Genomic DNA, 17,649 nt, shown 5'->3' with positions numbered 1-17,649 from the left:
CCCTCATGCAGTTGGTGGAAGAGGAGGAGATGGAGAATCACTGTTGGGATGTTTCAGCTGACATTGTTTCATGAGCTGACTGATGAAGCATGTCAAATAATCCAATACACCTAAAGTTACAGCTTACTTATTCCACCAGGAACACAAATATATTTCTTTGTAGGGTCCCTCAGCAGCTCCATTTTTGCAGGCCTGTAAGAGTCCCGAGATACATCTGCAGTAAACATGAACTGGCTCCAGACCAGAAGTCTGTACTGTCAACTTATGGCAGTGCTGAACCCAATTAAATGCACGCTGCTGAGATGAATACAAAACCATACTATATGCTTTCTGTCATGAAAATCATATTTTCTGTGAGGAAAAGTTCATGTTTTGCCTACATACGGTCACCTCAAACCATAAGAAGAAAAATGTAGCTGTTGTTAGACAGGTAAATATGTTCTTGGTTGCCTTATCCAGCTCAGCCAATAGTCAGTAAGCAAGACTCATTCTTTTATTTAGGTAAATACAGATTTAAGATTTAAGGTGGTCTTGCTGTAGCCCTCTAGTTGAGTGTGGTATGTGCCTGCCAGCTCCAACAGTAGACATGAAACCAAGCTGCAATCTTGGGATCCAATTGTGAGACTATTTGGACCCATCTGACTATTTTTAAGCTCTCTACCAAATTATTTCCATCAACAAAGGTCAGTTTGGCTATAGAATTTTCTTGCAAAGTCATTTTAATTCCTTGATTCATGTCTATTCACATTACCATTTCTTTTCCATCTCTCTAGTTATGCCTGAGGAGGTGGAATTAAGTGCACTGAATTAACCTTAAAGTTAGCATCAAGTTCTCTCTTTCAAAGCTCTGCTACGTGTTCCCAGTATCAGACAATCAACTCCTTTACATTTTGAGTGTTGTAGAAAATCTGAAGCAATATCTCTATGAGCCAAGATGCACTAAAATCAGTTTCCAAAATGGCTTAAAGTTCTTCCCACATCAACAGGCATTTAAGTGACAGAGGGTTAGATCGGAAATATGGCACATTAAACATATAGGGAGCCCATCTGCCCAAGTATTAAGAAATCTCAAACTGTCTAGTTTGTTCATATTGTATTCATACACTGGATCAAAACCTGTGTTCCACATAACTTTGTTGCTCTTCCTGTTAATGGATCTACAAATGTATTTCTAGTTATAGGTTTATTTGTTTGTTTGTTTTTGTTTAAAAAATAATAGTAAAAAAAACTCTGAGTGTGATTTTTCATAGTAAATTGCATTTTTCCCCACACTGGAAGAATGAATCAGATTTTGTGTTTGTTTTATAGACATAAGATTTACATAAAAAAAAAAAAAGCTTGTTTATCCATTGAGAATCTGAACACAGATTACTGTAAATACTTAAAACAGTTTCAATACTAACCACAAATTGAACAACAAGGGCTTTGTTTCATTTGCATATTTAAGGGAGGCTTAGGTAATGCCCCAATAGGTACAACCAGAGCTTCCAATCAGGAAAGTAAAAAGGATTTCATTTGTCCCCAGTCAGCACACATGGTGGCCCTTCCGTCCCAGCCTTCCCATAGTCCAGCATAGAACTGGTCAAGAGCGTATGTAAGATGTGATCTCAATCATTTTCACGCTGTGACTTGATTATTATTAGAGTAATAAACTGATGGGAGACTTCCATCTGCCCTCTAGCAATACCAGGAAACAGCAGGTTTGCAATCCCATCTTCTCTGTCCACAACTCAAGCAGGAAACTGGGGAGCTACAGCCACCCAGAGCTCCAGCCTATGACATTTCTCAAATCTGTGGCTGCTCATGTCCATGGTGTCATAACTCAAAGAAATTAATGACAATTTGCACTAGCCTAGTTTTTTCTGTATCGTTCTTGTCTACCTCTATTTTCTGAGGTAGTCACTTGTTCTCCCATAAATATTTAGTTACAGGATATTTTGTTACTACATTTTTGCCTTTTTGGATATTAATAGATTTTATATTTTGCATCTTTTTACTTTGTTCCATTGCATGTTAAAACTACAATTGTTTAAACCTCAGCCACTTCAGGAAAGAGTTGCTTTTCCTGGTTTGTTTTGGCAGTTTAGTTTCACCACAGAGCAAAGTCATGGACACAGAAAAAGTGGCTCAGTCTCCACAGCATGCTAAATGTTAACCTCACAAACTTAGCTTCATGCTAATAGAAAAAAAGAATTAATCTTGTTAAACCTGTCAGGTTTACAATCTGGAAATATTAGTGGTTGATATGGAACATAGAGCGTTTTATTGGAAGTTAATTTGCGCTTGAGGAATGTAAGACATGTTTGACCCTGGAAAAAACCCTTCTTAGAATGGAGACTATAGGCTTTCAAATGAATAAAATAATAAACAGATTAAAAAAAAAAAAAAAGAGGCAAATAAAGAGGAAATTTTCCTATTACCTTAATTGTGAACCAGTTCCTGGTTCAAAGCCAGTAGACAGTTTGTCTTTGATCTCAGTGCGAGCAGGATCAGCTCTCCTGTGTTGGAGCTCGTGAAGTTACATGCCTCCCCTGCCATTGCGTAGTTTCATGTCCATGTTTCTGTGGGTGTTTTCTAGTTTTCCAGATCCTTGTTCTAGATTTTGACTGGTGAAGACAACTCATTGCAGCATTCTGTTAGGACAAGAACTTCGCTCTCGTTAATGATAAAAACTGTAAAAAGAACTAAAATAACCTCCAAGCACACACACCCCTTCACTGACAGTTCCTCTAACTGACGCTGGTGGGTTGCATGTTTTAACCAATCTCTGCCCATAAGATTGCTGGCCCAAATCAAGCTGCACTCTCAGATTTTAAGGTCTGGCCCAGGACACCCTGAAAGTAATTCTTACCACTCCACTAGGTTTCCATCATCACAGACAGACAAATTTAGTGTTGGGAGAGTTTTCAAACACTTCAGTGATTTTAGATCCTATACAGTATTTTGAAAAAATGTTTTGGGCACTAGGGAATTCTTCCCTTGCTGAAAGGCAGCAGGGCATGAACTCATAGATCACTGGGGGAGCATTTTATTCACTTTATGAACTCACCTACATAAACAGGAGAGAATTCACCTTAGTCATCCATGTACTAAGTCCATCCTTTCTACCACTGCCTTTTCTGTGATGGCTTTACTACCCATACTGCTGCCACATTATCAGGGAGAAAATACTCAGTTCCAATATTATTGTGATAACAATTATTCCACTCTAACAAGGTTCTCTTTACTTCTTCCCACGGCTTGTGTTTGTGCCCCAGAGGCATACACTGCCCATCAGTGGGAAAGTCACTGGTGTGTAACACAGGGTGTCCTGGGTTAGAGCTCTGTATTCCCTTGGAATCAAACCAAGTCAAAAATTAAACCATGCGATTTCTGCAGAAGTTCACAGGAGTACACATACTGTTGCAGGCTCCTTGGCAGGGTAGCAGGCAGCCTTCTGCAGTCCTGTTCATTCCTGGGAACATTATTCTTTTAAAGGGTGGTAGAGTCTCAATCCTTCATTCCAAGTCTGTGACTGGGGCTCCCAGACCAGATGTGCTTGGCCTTCATATGGCTGTGCAGATTAAAATTAAAGAAATATTTCCAATCATTAGAGGACGTGATCAGGACAAAGTATAATTACAGGATTTGTACTTGGACCATCTCTCTCATGGTTCATGAAAAGGTAGGGTGCAGGCGAGGGAATGCAAGGAGGGGAAGGGAATGAGCATATGCACAGAAGTGGTGCATGAGAAAACACTGCCAAGGCCAGCAGGGCAAATCTCCCTAGTGTGCTAAAAAATTCAGTGCTGTGCTCTCCTCCTGACCCCTTTGGCTACGTGCTCTGTCTACGACAGGAAACGGAACAAGGCCAGGAGACAGACCGAGCGCCGGGCCACAGTCATCTGTACCTCCTCACCCTTGGCATATTCCCTGGCACGGATATGGTCCATTCGAAGGCTTACTCTCCCAAGTCAGTGCTTGGCCTTACTTCAGGGCATAGCTCATGCCAAGCTGTCATGGTTTAGCCCCAGCCGGCAACTAAGCACCACGCAGCTGCTCGCTCACTCCCCCCTCCCCTAGTGGGACAGGGAGAGAATTAGGAAGAAAACTCATGGGTTGAGATTTGATGCACTGGGCATGATGTCGTATGGTAGGGAATATCTCTTTGGCCAGCCTGGGTCAGCTGTCCTGGCCGTGTCCCCTCCCAGCTCCCCGTGCACCCCCAGCCTCCTTGCTGGCAGGCCAGCACGAGAAGCTGGACTATCCTTGACTACTTAGCAACAACCCAAAACATCAGCACGTTATCAACAGTTTCTCATCCCAAATCCAAAACACAGCCTCACACTGGCTTCTGTGAAGAAATCCAACTCTTCATCCTGGCTGAAACCAGGACACAAGCACTGCTCATGGTGAGCAGCCTGGGTGTAGCCGCCTTGTTTGAGGGTGTCAGAGGCAAGGGGCGTGAGGAAGGATAAGAGCTTGAGTGCACAGACACAAGCCACACTATGTTGCGCCACTTGGCCAGGGACTCATACCTGGCCAATTTCTTAAGTGGTACAGATACAGCCATTACTGAAGTTAGGAGACACACCAGAGCTCATACATTGTTCTGGCTAAGTATACGTGATTAAAACAGGCAAATAACAAACGTGTATCCATACACGTCATAAAAAGAGAAATATCACTGAGGTGTGATCTTCTGTCCCTACACTAAACAGCCTGCCAGCAGCACTGTGTGATGTGTCCACCTTCTGCCACTGTTGGTGCTAAGGTAGCTCGGTTGCTCCCAAGATATTGCAAACCTCCACCCTGACACCAGAATTCAATAATAAAGAGTGGGAAAACCTTTTCAAAGGGGACTTCCTTTTTTTTCCAGTGTCTAGTTAGGGCCTGCCCTCCAGTGCCTGTTATACGTTCTGTATTCTGGAGCCATATGGCATCTCAGCAAAGGCACCAGAAAAGAAACTGATTCTTTCATGTAAGTATGTGCAAATAGACTGTGTGACAAGAAAGTGACAGAGGGATTATCTTCTAGCCTTCCTTTTCCCCCATAGATTGCACTGAATTGTGCGCTGTATATTTTCTTGTTAATGTGTAGGGCTTTGAAAGCCTTGAAGAAGGCTTTACTGTGAAATTTATACCTTTATTTAGAGGATTACTCACAGGTGGTGAATTGAGTGAAATCTCACCATGCTGCTGTACACAGTGCTATTCAGAACAGCAATCTCAGCGTAAATTTTGCTTTGGGTTTTGCAAAGATCTTTTTCTTTTGCATGTATGCTTTCACAGAGAGCCTTATTCTGACTTGCCAACCCAAACCACACTTCTTACTCATTGCTTTCCTTGCAAAAGCATTGTTCATCTGGCAAATTAATAAGGCTGTGCTGAAAAACAATATCCCACCAAAGCTGCCTATAGGCTATTCTAAAGAGAATAGCCAGGTTTTAAATATATGTTTTATTTATAGAATGTCTTTTGGAATTCAGGCCAGGTAGTTGCAGCCACTGAAAAATTAGATGTTCTGTTTAATTTTTAAACAAAATTTTAAACAATGTATTCTAGTATAAAAGAAGGCTTTTGTGAATTATGAGTCATTTTCTGTTGATGGAAATATGATTGGTATGTCATATAACTTATTACTTCCCTCTCCTGTTCCTACTCTTTCCTACTGAAAGTATCTAACAATCTGTCTTTACTATTTATAACACACATAAATAGACTGATAACCAAAGAGAAAAGAGACTGTGTTTGAAGTTACCATTCAAAAGGTCTTTCTAACACTGCCTACTTCCTCATAACCTGTCACATTCCAGAGTCTCATATAACTAATAAAAGTTAAGTAAGACTGAGTTGAAGCATGCATACCGTTTTCCAAATTTTGGATTCTTTGCCTATATGCTGTATTTTCAAAACGTAAAATACATTATTACTTCAATCCAATAAGTGACTTTTTACGCCAGAATATCTCTGCAGAGCTACCTTTTTCTGTTGAGTCATAGTACCAAATCTACAGACAGGTATCTGTTCTTCATTCCTTCACACAATTGCCTCTCTGCTAGTTGCCTTTTACCTCAGGACGGTACCTTTCACAGGCTCATGATAAATACATTTTGTAAGAAGAATCATTTCATGCAGATAGAGTATTGATAGCCCATTCTTAGTCCAGAGTGGCTGCCTAAACACAGCAGACTAGGAAAACTGAGTGAGTTGGAATAAAACAGGTGATATGCTGCTACTCTCCTAGTTGCAATCATTATGGCAGTATCTAGATTAAAAATAAAACTTTAATACATCAAATATAAACCAGGTATTATATTGGTAAATATTCACTTTTACAATTGCAAGGCACGAGTGCCTGGGCTGGCAATCCCAGTATAAGACCACCTTTACACCACTGCCTGGTTTATGAATTAGATCTTGTTTGTGTACAGGGAGCGTAGCAGTTGAGCTAAGTGAAAAAAGGGCCATATGCCTATCTCTATTGATACAGCCTGTCTTTCTTGCTGTTTGCGTAAATAATAATTAATCATTTCACCAGACAGAAATTAGCCCTGGGTCCTAATGAAAATAATGCTCATCTATTACCTGCAACATTGAAAGCAGGAACTAGTTTTAAACCTTCTTAAAAAAGGTTTTTCCTTAAGAAGTTCACTTTCAAAGGTAGTGGCAATTTTGATAGCTACAGTTACTGGTATGCTTTGTCAGCAGCCTCTTCCTCTGGGTGTACCAAACCTACAACCTGTTCCAAATATTTCCTTTGCAAACCCCTAGGAATCCAGAAAAATCCCCTTCGAAGTCCACTGTCCTTGTAGGAAGCACCTAATAGCTAGTAAAACAATACAAAGACTTTGGAAATAATAGCATCAGAAAAAAAAGAAAAGAAGGTGAAAAAAAATAAAGAGAGAAAGACAAAACAGAGGATGCTTTACTTTCACATCTCCGTGCAGAAGAGAGGGATGAGGTGTTACTTCACAGATGCCACTTATCTCGGGCATCTCCTTTACTGTCGCCCCTCCCTGGAAGCATACCCAAACACACAGAGCCCACCAGATTAAAATGGTATGGCTGTACCCTATTACACCAAAATGAAACCGTCTCTCCCCAGAGTACCAGTCCTCCTACATGAAAGTACTGAGAAAAAAAGCCTCTGGTGCTTTGGCTAAAATGATCTTGATTCAGTTAGAGCAATCAACGTGCCCACGGGCAGGAGGAAGAGTCACAAGCACGGAGCAGAGGAAGGAGAGCTGAGGCCCAGGGACGTTGGTGACAGATCAGCTGCCCTCCTCAGAGTCGGAGGCCCCGTGTCCCCTGCAACGGCCATGTGCAGCAGCAGGCCTCACTGCCACCACCCTTGCTGGCAGCTGGGGGGGGTTTGGGCACCACAAAGAGAAACACTTAAAAAGTTGTGCCAGTGGAGGTGCTTGAATCCCCAGAGCCTCGTAGGCCAGCAGGTGCGGCGACAGCCTTGCTTGTAACAGGTAGCAGGGTTTGCGTCACGCAGACAACCCAGGCCTCGGGTCGTCGCAGGCTTTGTCTGGACTTGTCTTAACTTACCGAGAGCTTTGCTTTCGCTTCTTTGCTTGTGACAGAAATTATCTGATGATCCAGTGATTGTTAACCTGGTTTGTTTCCTTTGCTTAGCACTGTACAGTTGTGTGACATAACTCCTATTACTATATGTATTTTTGTAATTAATAGGAGAAAGAAGCTGTTATTTGGGAATAATAAAGTACCAATCACCCCAGCGTAAAGACTTTCCTCGGAGGAGCACAGGCACGGTGTGATACCAGAGGAGCAGCAGTGCGGAGGAGTTACAGGCACAGGGTCCTAGGAGCACAAGTCTCGGACGATTCCGGGGCTATAAACCACTCTGCCACAGCCAGATAAAGGACTAGGCAAAAATTATTTCAGGGGGTAAAAAAGAACAAGTACTCAATATGAATAAAACAGATACGGTAAATTTGGATGCAACATGGAACTGCAGATCAATGAAAAAAAAGCAGGGTGTAGAGCATGTTGACAAACACAAAAATGAGCACATGTGGAAACTGAAACAAGGAAGAAGAAACAACCTACATCCTTCTCCTCCTGGTAAAGGGCTGCTGATCACTTGCCAAGCCCCATGCCCTTGCCTTGCTGAAGCCTTTAACCCTAGGACAGAGGAGAGTGGAAGGGCAAGCATAGCATCAGAGAAAAAGATAGATACTACAGAGCTTCTTTGTACATTAACTGCATATAATTGCCGCTGTTAAGTATTAGTGTAGTTGTAACTTGACTAATAAGTATTTGATTACACTGTTAAGAATTTAATTAGATTAACAATGAACTTTGCATATAAGGTGCATTTCCTCTGCCCTGAGCAGGACATTGAGCGAAACAAACCAGTAGGAATTCAAGCAGCTTTTCTGTAATTTGGATGCAACAGATAACCCATGCAAGACAAGTGAAGAGGTCTGAGAACACAGATCTGCAAACAACTTCCTGCAAGAAAACCCGTTTGCCTTATCTTTTCCTATTATTTTTTTTTTAAAGCGGTGTGTTAAGGAAAATCGGTTATTTCCTATAAGGTATAAGCCCAACTACATTGATATAGGGAAACAAAACGGCAGAAATGCAAATCTGCTGTTGCTGGGATCATTAACTGCCATATTAGTTGGCCCAGCATTCTGTGATTTTAAGAAGCTGCAATAGTAAACAGTTTTAGAAGACATGATAAGTCTGTCTTAGGGAAGCTCTGGAGAATCGCTGGTCTCTACTTTGCTACCCTCATAGCTCTTTTGTGAGTGTGCAAAATACCAGGGATGCTCAGTGAGTGCATGCAGCATCAGAGAAAGGAGACAAAGTCGAGCTCCGCAGAAGAGAGTGCAGCTTCAGCAGATCTCACGCTCCTATACATGGGAAGTGTATCAAGAAGGGTGTGTAGGAAACCACAAAAAAATAGGAGAATAGAAGAAAGACTTGAGTTATTACAGCTTTCCAGAAGGAGCCAATGCACACCTCTTTAAACCTAGCTCTCAGGTCTGGAACCTGGAGTACAAGCTCTTGCGGCTTTCAACCCAAACTATTTCGTCCTGATCACTGTGTTAGGTTTTTTTTCCAATCCAGAAAATGAAATGCACAGAATTGTAACAGTTCATCAGCAGAGCTCCTCAGCTACAGCAAAACATCTTTGCAACAAAAGAAGTGAGTATCTTAAAAACAATTTTTTTTTTCTTACTTAATATGGAAGAGACAGAAGCAGAAGAAATGAACACTTTTACATATGTTTAATGGATTTTAAAGGAGCTCTTGGCAATGCAAAATCTCCCTTTTGAAGGGCCAGTGATATAGAAAGCAGCTAAAGCCTTGCAACTGCCTGCAAACTAAGTATAACTTGAGGACATATGACATTTTGGCACCCAGAAGACTTTTTTATCTACACAAAGTTAAAGTAAACTTTTCTTTACTTTCTCCACTAAGCTCCTAGCAATTCTTAGTTAATTTTTTGAAAGACCTGACCAGGGTGAGGCGTATCTATTTGGCATCCTTGGAAGAGCACTCAAAGCACACTTTTTAGTCTGCTCTCACGTTTCTACCTCTATATTCATATTAACAGCGATTCTCAATTTTGTTGATTTGCCTTTCACTATTGTCCTGCCTTAAATGACACCGCATTGTGTCACCACACTGATGTGCACAAATGCTATGTGAGTCCATGTAGTTCTTGACCTGTCTTTCCAGGCAAACAGAATTATCGAGTTACACTGAATGGAAATGATCACACCACATGGCAGAGTATCTATTATTCTTCTGAAAATTTTGGGTTGAAGAGTAGGTCAAGATTGATTTTTTCAAAGGATTGTGAAATAAAGGATAGATGCTTTTATTTTTTCCTTGGGTTTTGAAAGGAGTGTAATCATTACAGAAAGCTTAAAACAACCCACAAACCGCCAAACAACCCTGAAAAGAACTTATAGTTCTTGATTAATTTCACTATTTAATGGAAATATTAGATTTTTTCCACAGGTGATTGTATGCTGCATTGTTACCTACATGAGATTTGCTTGTTGCTGCAGTCTGCTTACTAATAAAAATGAGAGGTTTGAGAGATAATTAAAGGCAAAATTTTCTTGCTGTATTTATCACCTGAAACCTCCTCAACACAAAAAAAAGTTTGCAAAGGGTTCAGCAAGTAAATAAAATAATCCACCTCCTGCCAGCAGAAATATCACTACTTAATTAACAAGCCAGTGGAAAAACCCTTTTTTACTTCATAATTTTGTATAATCAAACTCACGTATCTAAAAGCTGACATAAAAGTTAGACACATTTGAGCCTTTACAGTCTCCGGACGAAAGCCTCTTAATGTCATGTAGAGGCTGCAAATATTTTCCAAAAGTCTAAGTAAAAGCATTCAAAATATTTACACAATACAAACAGAAACAGCCCAAAAGTAGATGGGATACAAGTTACAGGCTCTCCAAATATTTTTTTAATTGTTGAGATAAAAAAAAAAAATTGGGATTACTAACATATTTATAGAAAGTTAAAATGATAATATACTGCATAAAGATGGTGCTTTATTAAATAGCAATTTCTGTGAAGATGGTAAAAGTCTAGTGAATTAAAAATAAAATGTATATTTTCCTTTTCCTAAATGGACAAGCCAGTGTACCTCTGTAGGTACTGAACTGAAATCAGGGCATGTCAGCTGGATCTATGGAGGGCACTGTCAGTATGCAAAGGAGCAGAAAAGCCTTCAATCATTTCCTCAGTCACCTTTGCTAAAAGTAATTTAATGAATAAGGGCAACGCACTTATGCAATGCACCGTATCTTGTTTTCTCCATTGTGTGGGATAACGAACCTGTCGCAAGACAAAACTCAACATGTTTTAAGGCGTCCGCTTTGGGACATCTCAGAGACAAGAGTATATCCTGATTTATCACTACCATGCTCTTAATCCCTTCATTTCTCTTACATACCAGCATCTAACAGCTGTGTGCATTTTCTGAATGTGACTCTCCAAATATGGGCCAGATTCTGCCCTTATTTTTGTACCTCTGCTGAAGACAAAGCCTCATTAAAACCAGGCTCAGCACAATATTGAGTCCATTGTGTCAGTGTTTAAATTTATTTAATTTCTAAGGAGTACTTAATTAGACACTTGCAATTTTGATATTAGAAAGCCACGGCAGGAAATTGCCACTGAAGTTCATTTGCTTTAGACTCGCTGCTGCTTGCAAGAGTTATTGATGGGCGTAGCAACCCTGCTCGGGAGTGCGGGGAAGGAACTACCATGCTTTTGGTCAAGGGGCTATCTCCTTTATCAGAAGGATGCAAAGTACATTGGCATTTGGCTGCACTCACCTGCTTCCTTGTCTTCTCTTAATGTTGATAACTGTTTCTACATGAAATCAAAATTCTGTGCACTTGATTGTCAATTAGTAAGTAATTTTAAATTCTTACTTGGGTAAAACTCCCAAGCCACCTTTTTTTCTTTTTCCCCTCATACTGGTATAGATCTGGACCACCCCCACCCCCACCCCCCCCCGAACAAGTGCAATTCCCTCTGCTGTTCAGGCAGATGTGAGAGTCCACGGATCCCTGAAGTTCAGTTGGCTTAAAGTTCATGACATCTCTCTTACATGCAGGATATACTTTTTTTTTTTTTAAATGCAGGATTTGTACATCTTGTGTAGCAATGAAACATACTGGCAAAAGAGCAATCAAGGTAATAAAAAAGGGTACTGCTTGTAAGTTGCAGCGATGGGAAACCACACAATCTTTGAAAAACATCTTTAATATATCAAGTAGAAGGCACATATGCATGTAGACAGGGATTACTGAATTACTTTTCAGTGGCTGTTTTGCTGAGAGTTTGAAGCAATTTAATTGTGCAATGTTCCTGAATTCCTGTACAAGGCAGGAACTATGTAAGTATAAAATAAGTTACACAATACTAACAATGATTCAATTGCATATGAAAAATTAAAGTTTTTTTTTCCATATTCTTAAGTACATTAATCTCTGTCTTAATAGACAGTCCCTTATAAACTCAGGAGAAAGTGAGATCCTACTGGATCTCAGCTTTGAAAATGATTTCTATAGACTATAAAATAGTATTTTTCCAAAGATCTTAACTGCCAGTTTTAGATCCTGTATACTGGGAAACCTAATGGAAATTACTTTTTTAAATGTTGTGATGTATTAGGTTCATGCATACAAAGCAGGAGAAGGTTAAGTATGGCTGAATTGTTATTTTCTGAACCGGTGAAAACATTACCTCAGGTGCAGACTGACCTTTGAATGCTATTGGATATAATAAAATTCTTTTCAGTCACTGAAGATATGGCCAGCAACTTCAAGTACAATTGCAGGAGTGCAGGTTTGGTGCTGTAATTAAAATGAAAACTCATCTGACAGCTCTCCAGTTCATATCCAATTGCTAGAGAAGTTTGAACTATGATCTTATTAGATCTCATGAACATGTCATTAAAGTTGGAATAAAAAAAAAACCCAACAAAAACAAAACCAACAACGCATGCAAGTAAAGGAAATAATTTAAGTGTCTTCTGAAGGATTTGCCTTGATAAATTTGCAGAAAAAGTATTCAGTCACTGGAAACATGGGGAGCACTTTGGTATTGAAAGTTTGGTAAGTATCAAAAATAATTTAGTCCACTATGATGATCTATATTACAGTAAAGACAGTTTAATGTTTTCAGTGAAAGGGCCTGTTGCCCCTCTCCAGAAGGCAGTCTCGGAGATATGGTTGTCACTATTTATACTATTTCAAGTGTCTTTGCACTGCCTTTTCTGTCAGGGTTTTATGATATTAAATTTACTAGAATAACTTTATATTTTCAACAACATGTAAGCAAGAGCAAAACCCCGTTACCAACCACAGTATTTAAAATCTGCAAGGTGCTTTCATCAACATGGTTATTGTTGTGTCTTCTGGGTGTCAATAATAATTTTTGCTACTGTTCTCCATCACTAGGTCTACTCTTGCTAAATTCCAGCTCCAACTTAGCCTAACATCTCCTTCCCCTTCTCCAGCTTCACCAAGCTCCCACAAGCAGGCTTATATTCTCCATGCTCTGCATGTTTTTGCCTTCCCACATCTTCTATTCTTCCTAGTTTATCCAGACAAATCCTCCCTCTAGGGGAGCAGAATTCTATACCTGTGCTTCCAGCTCTTCTAGCTTCACCCCCTTCAGCTGTCTGATTCAATGCCTGAAGCAGTCTCTTACTTGCTGAGTCTCATCAGTTTACTTCAAGAAAATGTTGAAGGAATGTGTTATTTCAGCATTCCCGTCTTTCTTCTCTCTTGTATATTTTTATTCATCTGTATTTTAAGTTCACCCATTATTATAAAGGACAGAAGCTTCTGAAATAGATGAAAACAGTAACCTTCATGTAAATCACAAGGCTCTTGGAGAGGACTTTGAAAATACAGTTGAACCGATGATAGATATTGGAAGTAGCAACATTAGGAAAATGAAGTATGCTTCAGAGTCCCGCAACACATTGGATTACATCCAGGAAGTCATTAAAGGCACCCTGGAGACTACAGTATTGGAATATTCCCATTTGTCAGTATATTTTGGAAGACATGACACATGGGTGTTCTTATAAATCATTTTGATAGTCCTGAAGAAAAAGTTTATTGAATCTAGCACAATATTTTGCACAAAATAGTGTGCCTAGAACCTACAACTTTATAAAAAGGAAGTGGCAAGTCTGCAAAGAGATGAATAAAGTCCAAAGTACAAAGGAACTTGAAAAGTTAGGAGAAAGATCTACAGAAAAGCAAAAATGTTTTAACTGATGGTTTGAGAGGGAACTATACTTCATAAATTAAGTGTTCTGTGCGTTAGAAACATGCTCCCTTGTAGAGTGGTTGTGAGACACACACTCTAGACAAGAGCTAGCTCACTATAGCACTAATTCAGTTTTTGGGAGGCACACGATTCAGTAAAAAAAATAGAAATACCTGGATGTTAAGTCTTAGAATGTCATATGCTAATTGGTCTGTATAAATTTCATGATCTTAGAGTTAGACTTGCTTTTTGTTTTTATTTCCCCACTTGCTGAGAACTACAAAATCATGCAGGTGGGAAGGGGTGCCTGGAAGCCACCTAATCCAACCTTGGATTGCAGCAGGTGTGTCAGGGCCTTGTTCAGTCAAGTTTTGACTATCTCCAAGGATGGAGAGTCCATAACCTCTTCAGATCCCCGTTACAGTGTCTAATCACCCCCATGGTTGAAAGTTTTTTCTTATATCACATTGGAGCTTCCCATGTTCTTACTTTTTTGTGCCCATTACCTCTCACCCTTTTACCACATACCTCTGAAAAGAGCCTGGTTCCCTCTTTTTATTATCCCATTAGGTGGCTGCAGGCACTGATAAAAACCTCCCTTTATCCTATTCTTCTTAACAGCTGAAGAAATCCAGCTCTCAGCTGCTCATCACACATTATGTGCCTCCAGACCCCAACCAACCTGGTGGCCATCCACTGGACTCACTCCAGTACGTCAATGTCTGTCTTGTACTGAGGAGCCCCAAATTGAACATGACACTCCAGATGTGGTTTCACTGTCCTAGAAAAAGGGAAGGAAACTTTTCCTTTTGGCCACACTCTTGCTAACACAGCCCACTATGCTTTTGGCCGCCTTTGCTGCAAAGGCATGCTGCTGAGTCATGTTCAACTTGTTGGCCACTAGGACTCCCAGGCCCTTTACTGCAATGCTGCTTTCTAGCCAGTCAGGCCCCTGGCCTGTTATTCCACCCAAGGTGTAGTACTCTGCACTTGCCTTTGTTGGACTTCATGTGGACCCCATCAGCCCCTTTCTCTAGCCTACGTCTCTGTGAATAGCAGCCCCATCCTCAGTTGCTCCCCTCATAACTCAATATCGCTTCACAAACTTGCTGGGAGTGCACTCTGTCCCATCATCCAAGTCATTCATAAAGATGTTAGGAAATTTTGATGCCCATATCAATCCTTAGTGATGTCACTGGTGCTGGCCATCAAAACACTGACAGTCACAATCCTTTGAGCGCAACAGTCCAGCCAAATTTTCCACACAGTTTATCATTCATTTACCCAGTCCATATCTCACCAATTTGGCTGTAAGGATACTACTTTAGGAGATCATGCTGGATAAACTCATTTGCTGTACTTCGTCTCCTACCTTGCCTCTCCAGGCAAGCCTCTGGAATATCAACCATGGCAGAGCTCTGATCTCGGGACAAGCTTCTGTTACCTCTTAAGCAAACTATGGTAAAAGTCATGAGACAAATCCTATGTCAGGTATTTCAGTTACTGTGCGGTGATCCAGCTCCAAAAAGCCTTAGACAGAAATCCTTCTGAGCTTTTGCAAAAATGACGTGTTGAAATACCACTGGCCAGAGATGAGCAGTATACCAATACTGTCTTAAAATTCAGCAGTGTTTACAATTAGTCACTCTAGTTCTCTTTCTCTAATATTATCTAATATAATACTTTAATAAATTGTAAGGGAAAGCTAATTTGCATTTTCTCCCCAGCTTCAGTAACTTGCTTAGACCCCACAGGTTTATTTCTGTAGAGGACTAAGAGTTTGCTGTTGATTTCAGACCACTATCTTGACCTCCCTCCATATTAATATACAAATTTTCAAAAATTTAAGCTCCTTGAATAATGTAAATTTCATAAAATCCGTTTCCATTCTGTGTACTACTCAGCTGAACATCATGCTGAAATATTGTATAACCTGTGTGTTCCCCTCTTTGAAATGTATAATTAAATCCAAGTGTCAATATGATTTCTTTTTAAAACATATCTCAAACACCATATAGGAAAGAACACAGTTCTACAATATACAGTTAAGGATCAATTTTTTTTTCTCCAAAGCTGCAGACTACAGGCACGCTATTTTACATGAAAGATAGCACCAGATTCAATAAACTTATCTGAGTCAAGACTATTGAAGTGATTTATAAACATGAAAATTACATAATCTGCACCTATTCTTTGTACATGCCCTCCAAAAAGTACCCAGAACTTCATCTATGACTTTCCAACAAGTTCACAGGCACACGCAAGAGCGCAGCAATGAAAAAATTCTTTCATTTTACGTTAACAGTATTCACAATGCTTGAGAGAATTGGCTCTGACAGCATTCCTGGTTTATGTATGCACTCCATTAATTTCTGCACTGTCTTCGGTCTTTGCTCTACCAACTAACCTTAAGATTTAAAGGTAGGATAAACTAAACCATCCTTGTACCCCTTTAAATAGCTAGCTTTAACTTTTATTAAAATCAAGTTTTCAAAAGTCTTACCTTAAGTTTGTATAAAGTAAACACACTCTTTACAAAGAGGCATTTAGGGCTTGGCCACTCGGAGGGTTGCAGGCAGACCGTTATGTCCGCCCTGAGCCAAGTGCGCGCAGCTCGCCCTGCAGAACCCAAGCCTTGGCAGGCAGACCCTTCCACAAGAGATTTTTCTAAGAAAACCCAAAGCTGGTCCCTAGTCCCTTCTCGGATCCCATACATCAGTTAGTAGCTGTGCACTCACATTGATGGTATTATGAAGGCTGTCCAGAGCTAAAAAAAAGAGAAAGACCATAGGCAGGGATGCCATTAATGGCACTGGAGAAGGTGGCACATGACATCAATATGGGGAAGCTTAGAGAAGGTGCCTGATGGATGACTGAAAGGAGGTGGGATACAGGGGGCTGGGATGCTGCGAGGTCCCTTAGGGTACAAAGCAGACAATTTCCTCCAGAGAAGGTGGAAGAGGGTTTGGGAGAATTAGGGTATACAATGTTGAGTACACCAGCACACAAGTTGTTTCAGACAGCCTAGTGGTTGCCTGTTCTCACAGATGTTTTGGGTACTGTGCTGGACCTTGGTATCTTAGTATTAAATTGGTGGAAGATATATAGAGCCCACTCTTTCAAAACCAAGTCTTTGTTCACACCCTCTCCTCACTTCCACCTACTGGGCAAGAAGAGCACCTTTATGGGCAGAAAGTCTCATGGAGTGCCTTAGACCCTTCATGTCTTCAACACTGCCACTCGCTTTGCTGATGGATTGACTTCATGCATGCACCTTTGTTTTACATCTGCTTTAAAATTCCAAATTGTGCAGTCCTGATGAGGATGGGCCAGGCAGGGCCTTCCTACCCCCTCCCCCCACCTGCTGTCATCTTCTCCAGCGAGTGCTGCCCCACTTGACATCTACCCATTCCTAAAAACAAGTGTTGAATGAAGATTGTAAATGTCCATTGCCATAATTAAAACTATAGAGACTAGATAGAAGGTCTGTGGTGTCTCAGACTGGGAGCAGCCATTAGCAACGTCACATAGGAGGGTGAAACTCCTGATTATCTAGTTATGGCTCTGCCATACTTGTTCACAAGCAATGCAAAGTTTTCTTTGGGAAATGAGAGGTGGGCTCAAAGCACAAAACGCAGATAAAGTATTTTAAAACCCATAGAAGAAATCATGTTTGAAACTTCCATCTATGAACTAGAAATAATTGTGGCTTTCTGTATCCCACATCTGGCTGTAAGCCCATCTTTAAACAACACAGAAAATCCATCTGACAGAATATTAAGGCTGAGAGATCTAACAGTAGAAATCAATGACTCCCACAGTTAGTTTGGGGATAGTGCACATAAATGATAGATGTTCCTAACT

This window comes from Phaethon aethereus (assembly GCF_964289735.1).
Source record: "Phaethon aethereus genome assembly, chromosome: 1".
Lineage (NCBI taxonomy): Eukaryota > Metazoa > Chordata > Aves > Phaethontiformes > Phaethontidae > Phaethon > Phaethon aethereus.
The sequence above is the reverse complement of the archived record's forward strand: the minus strand, read 5'-3'. Positions refer to the sequence as shown.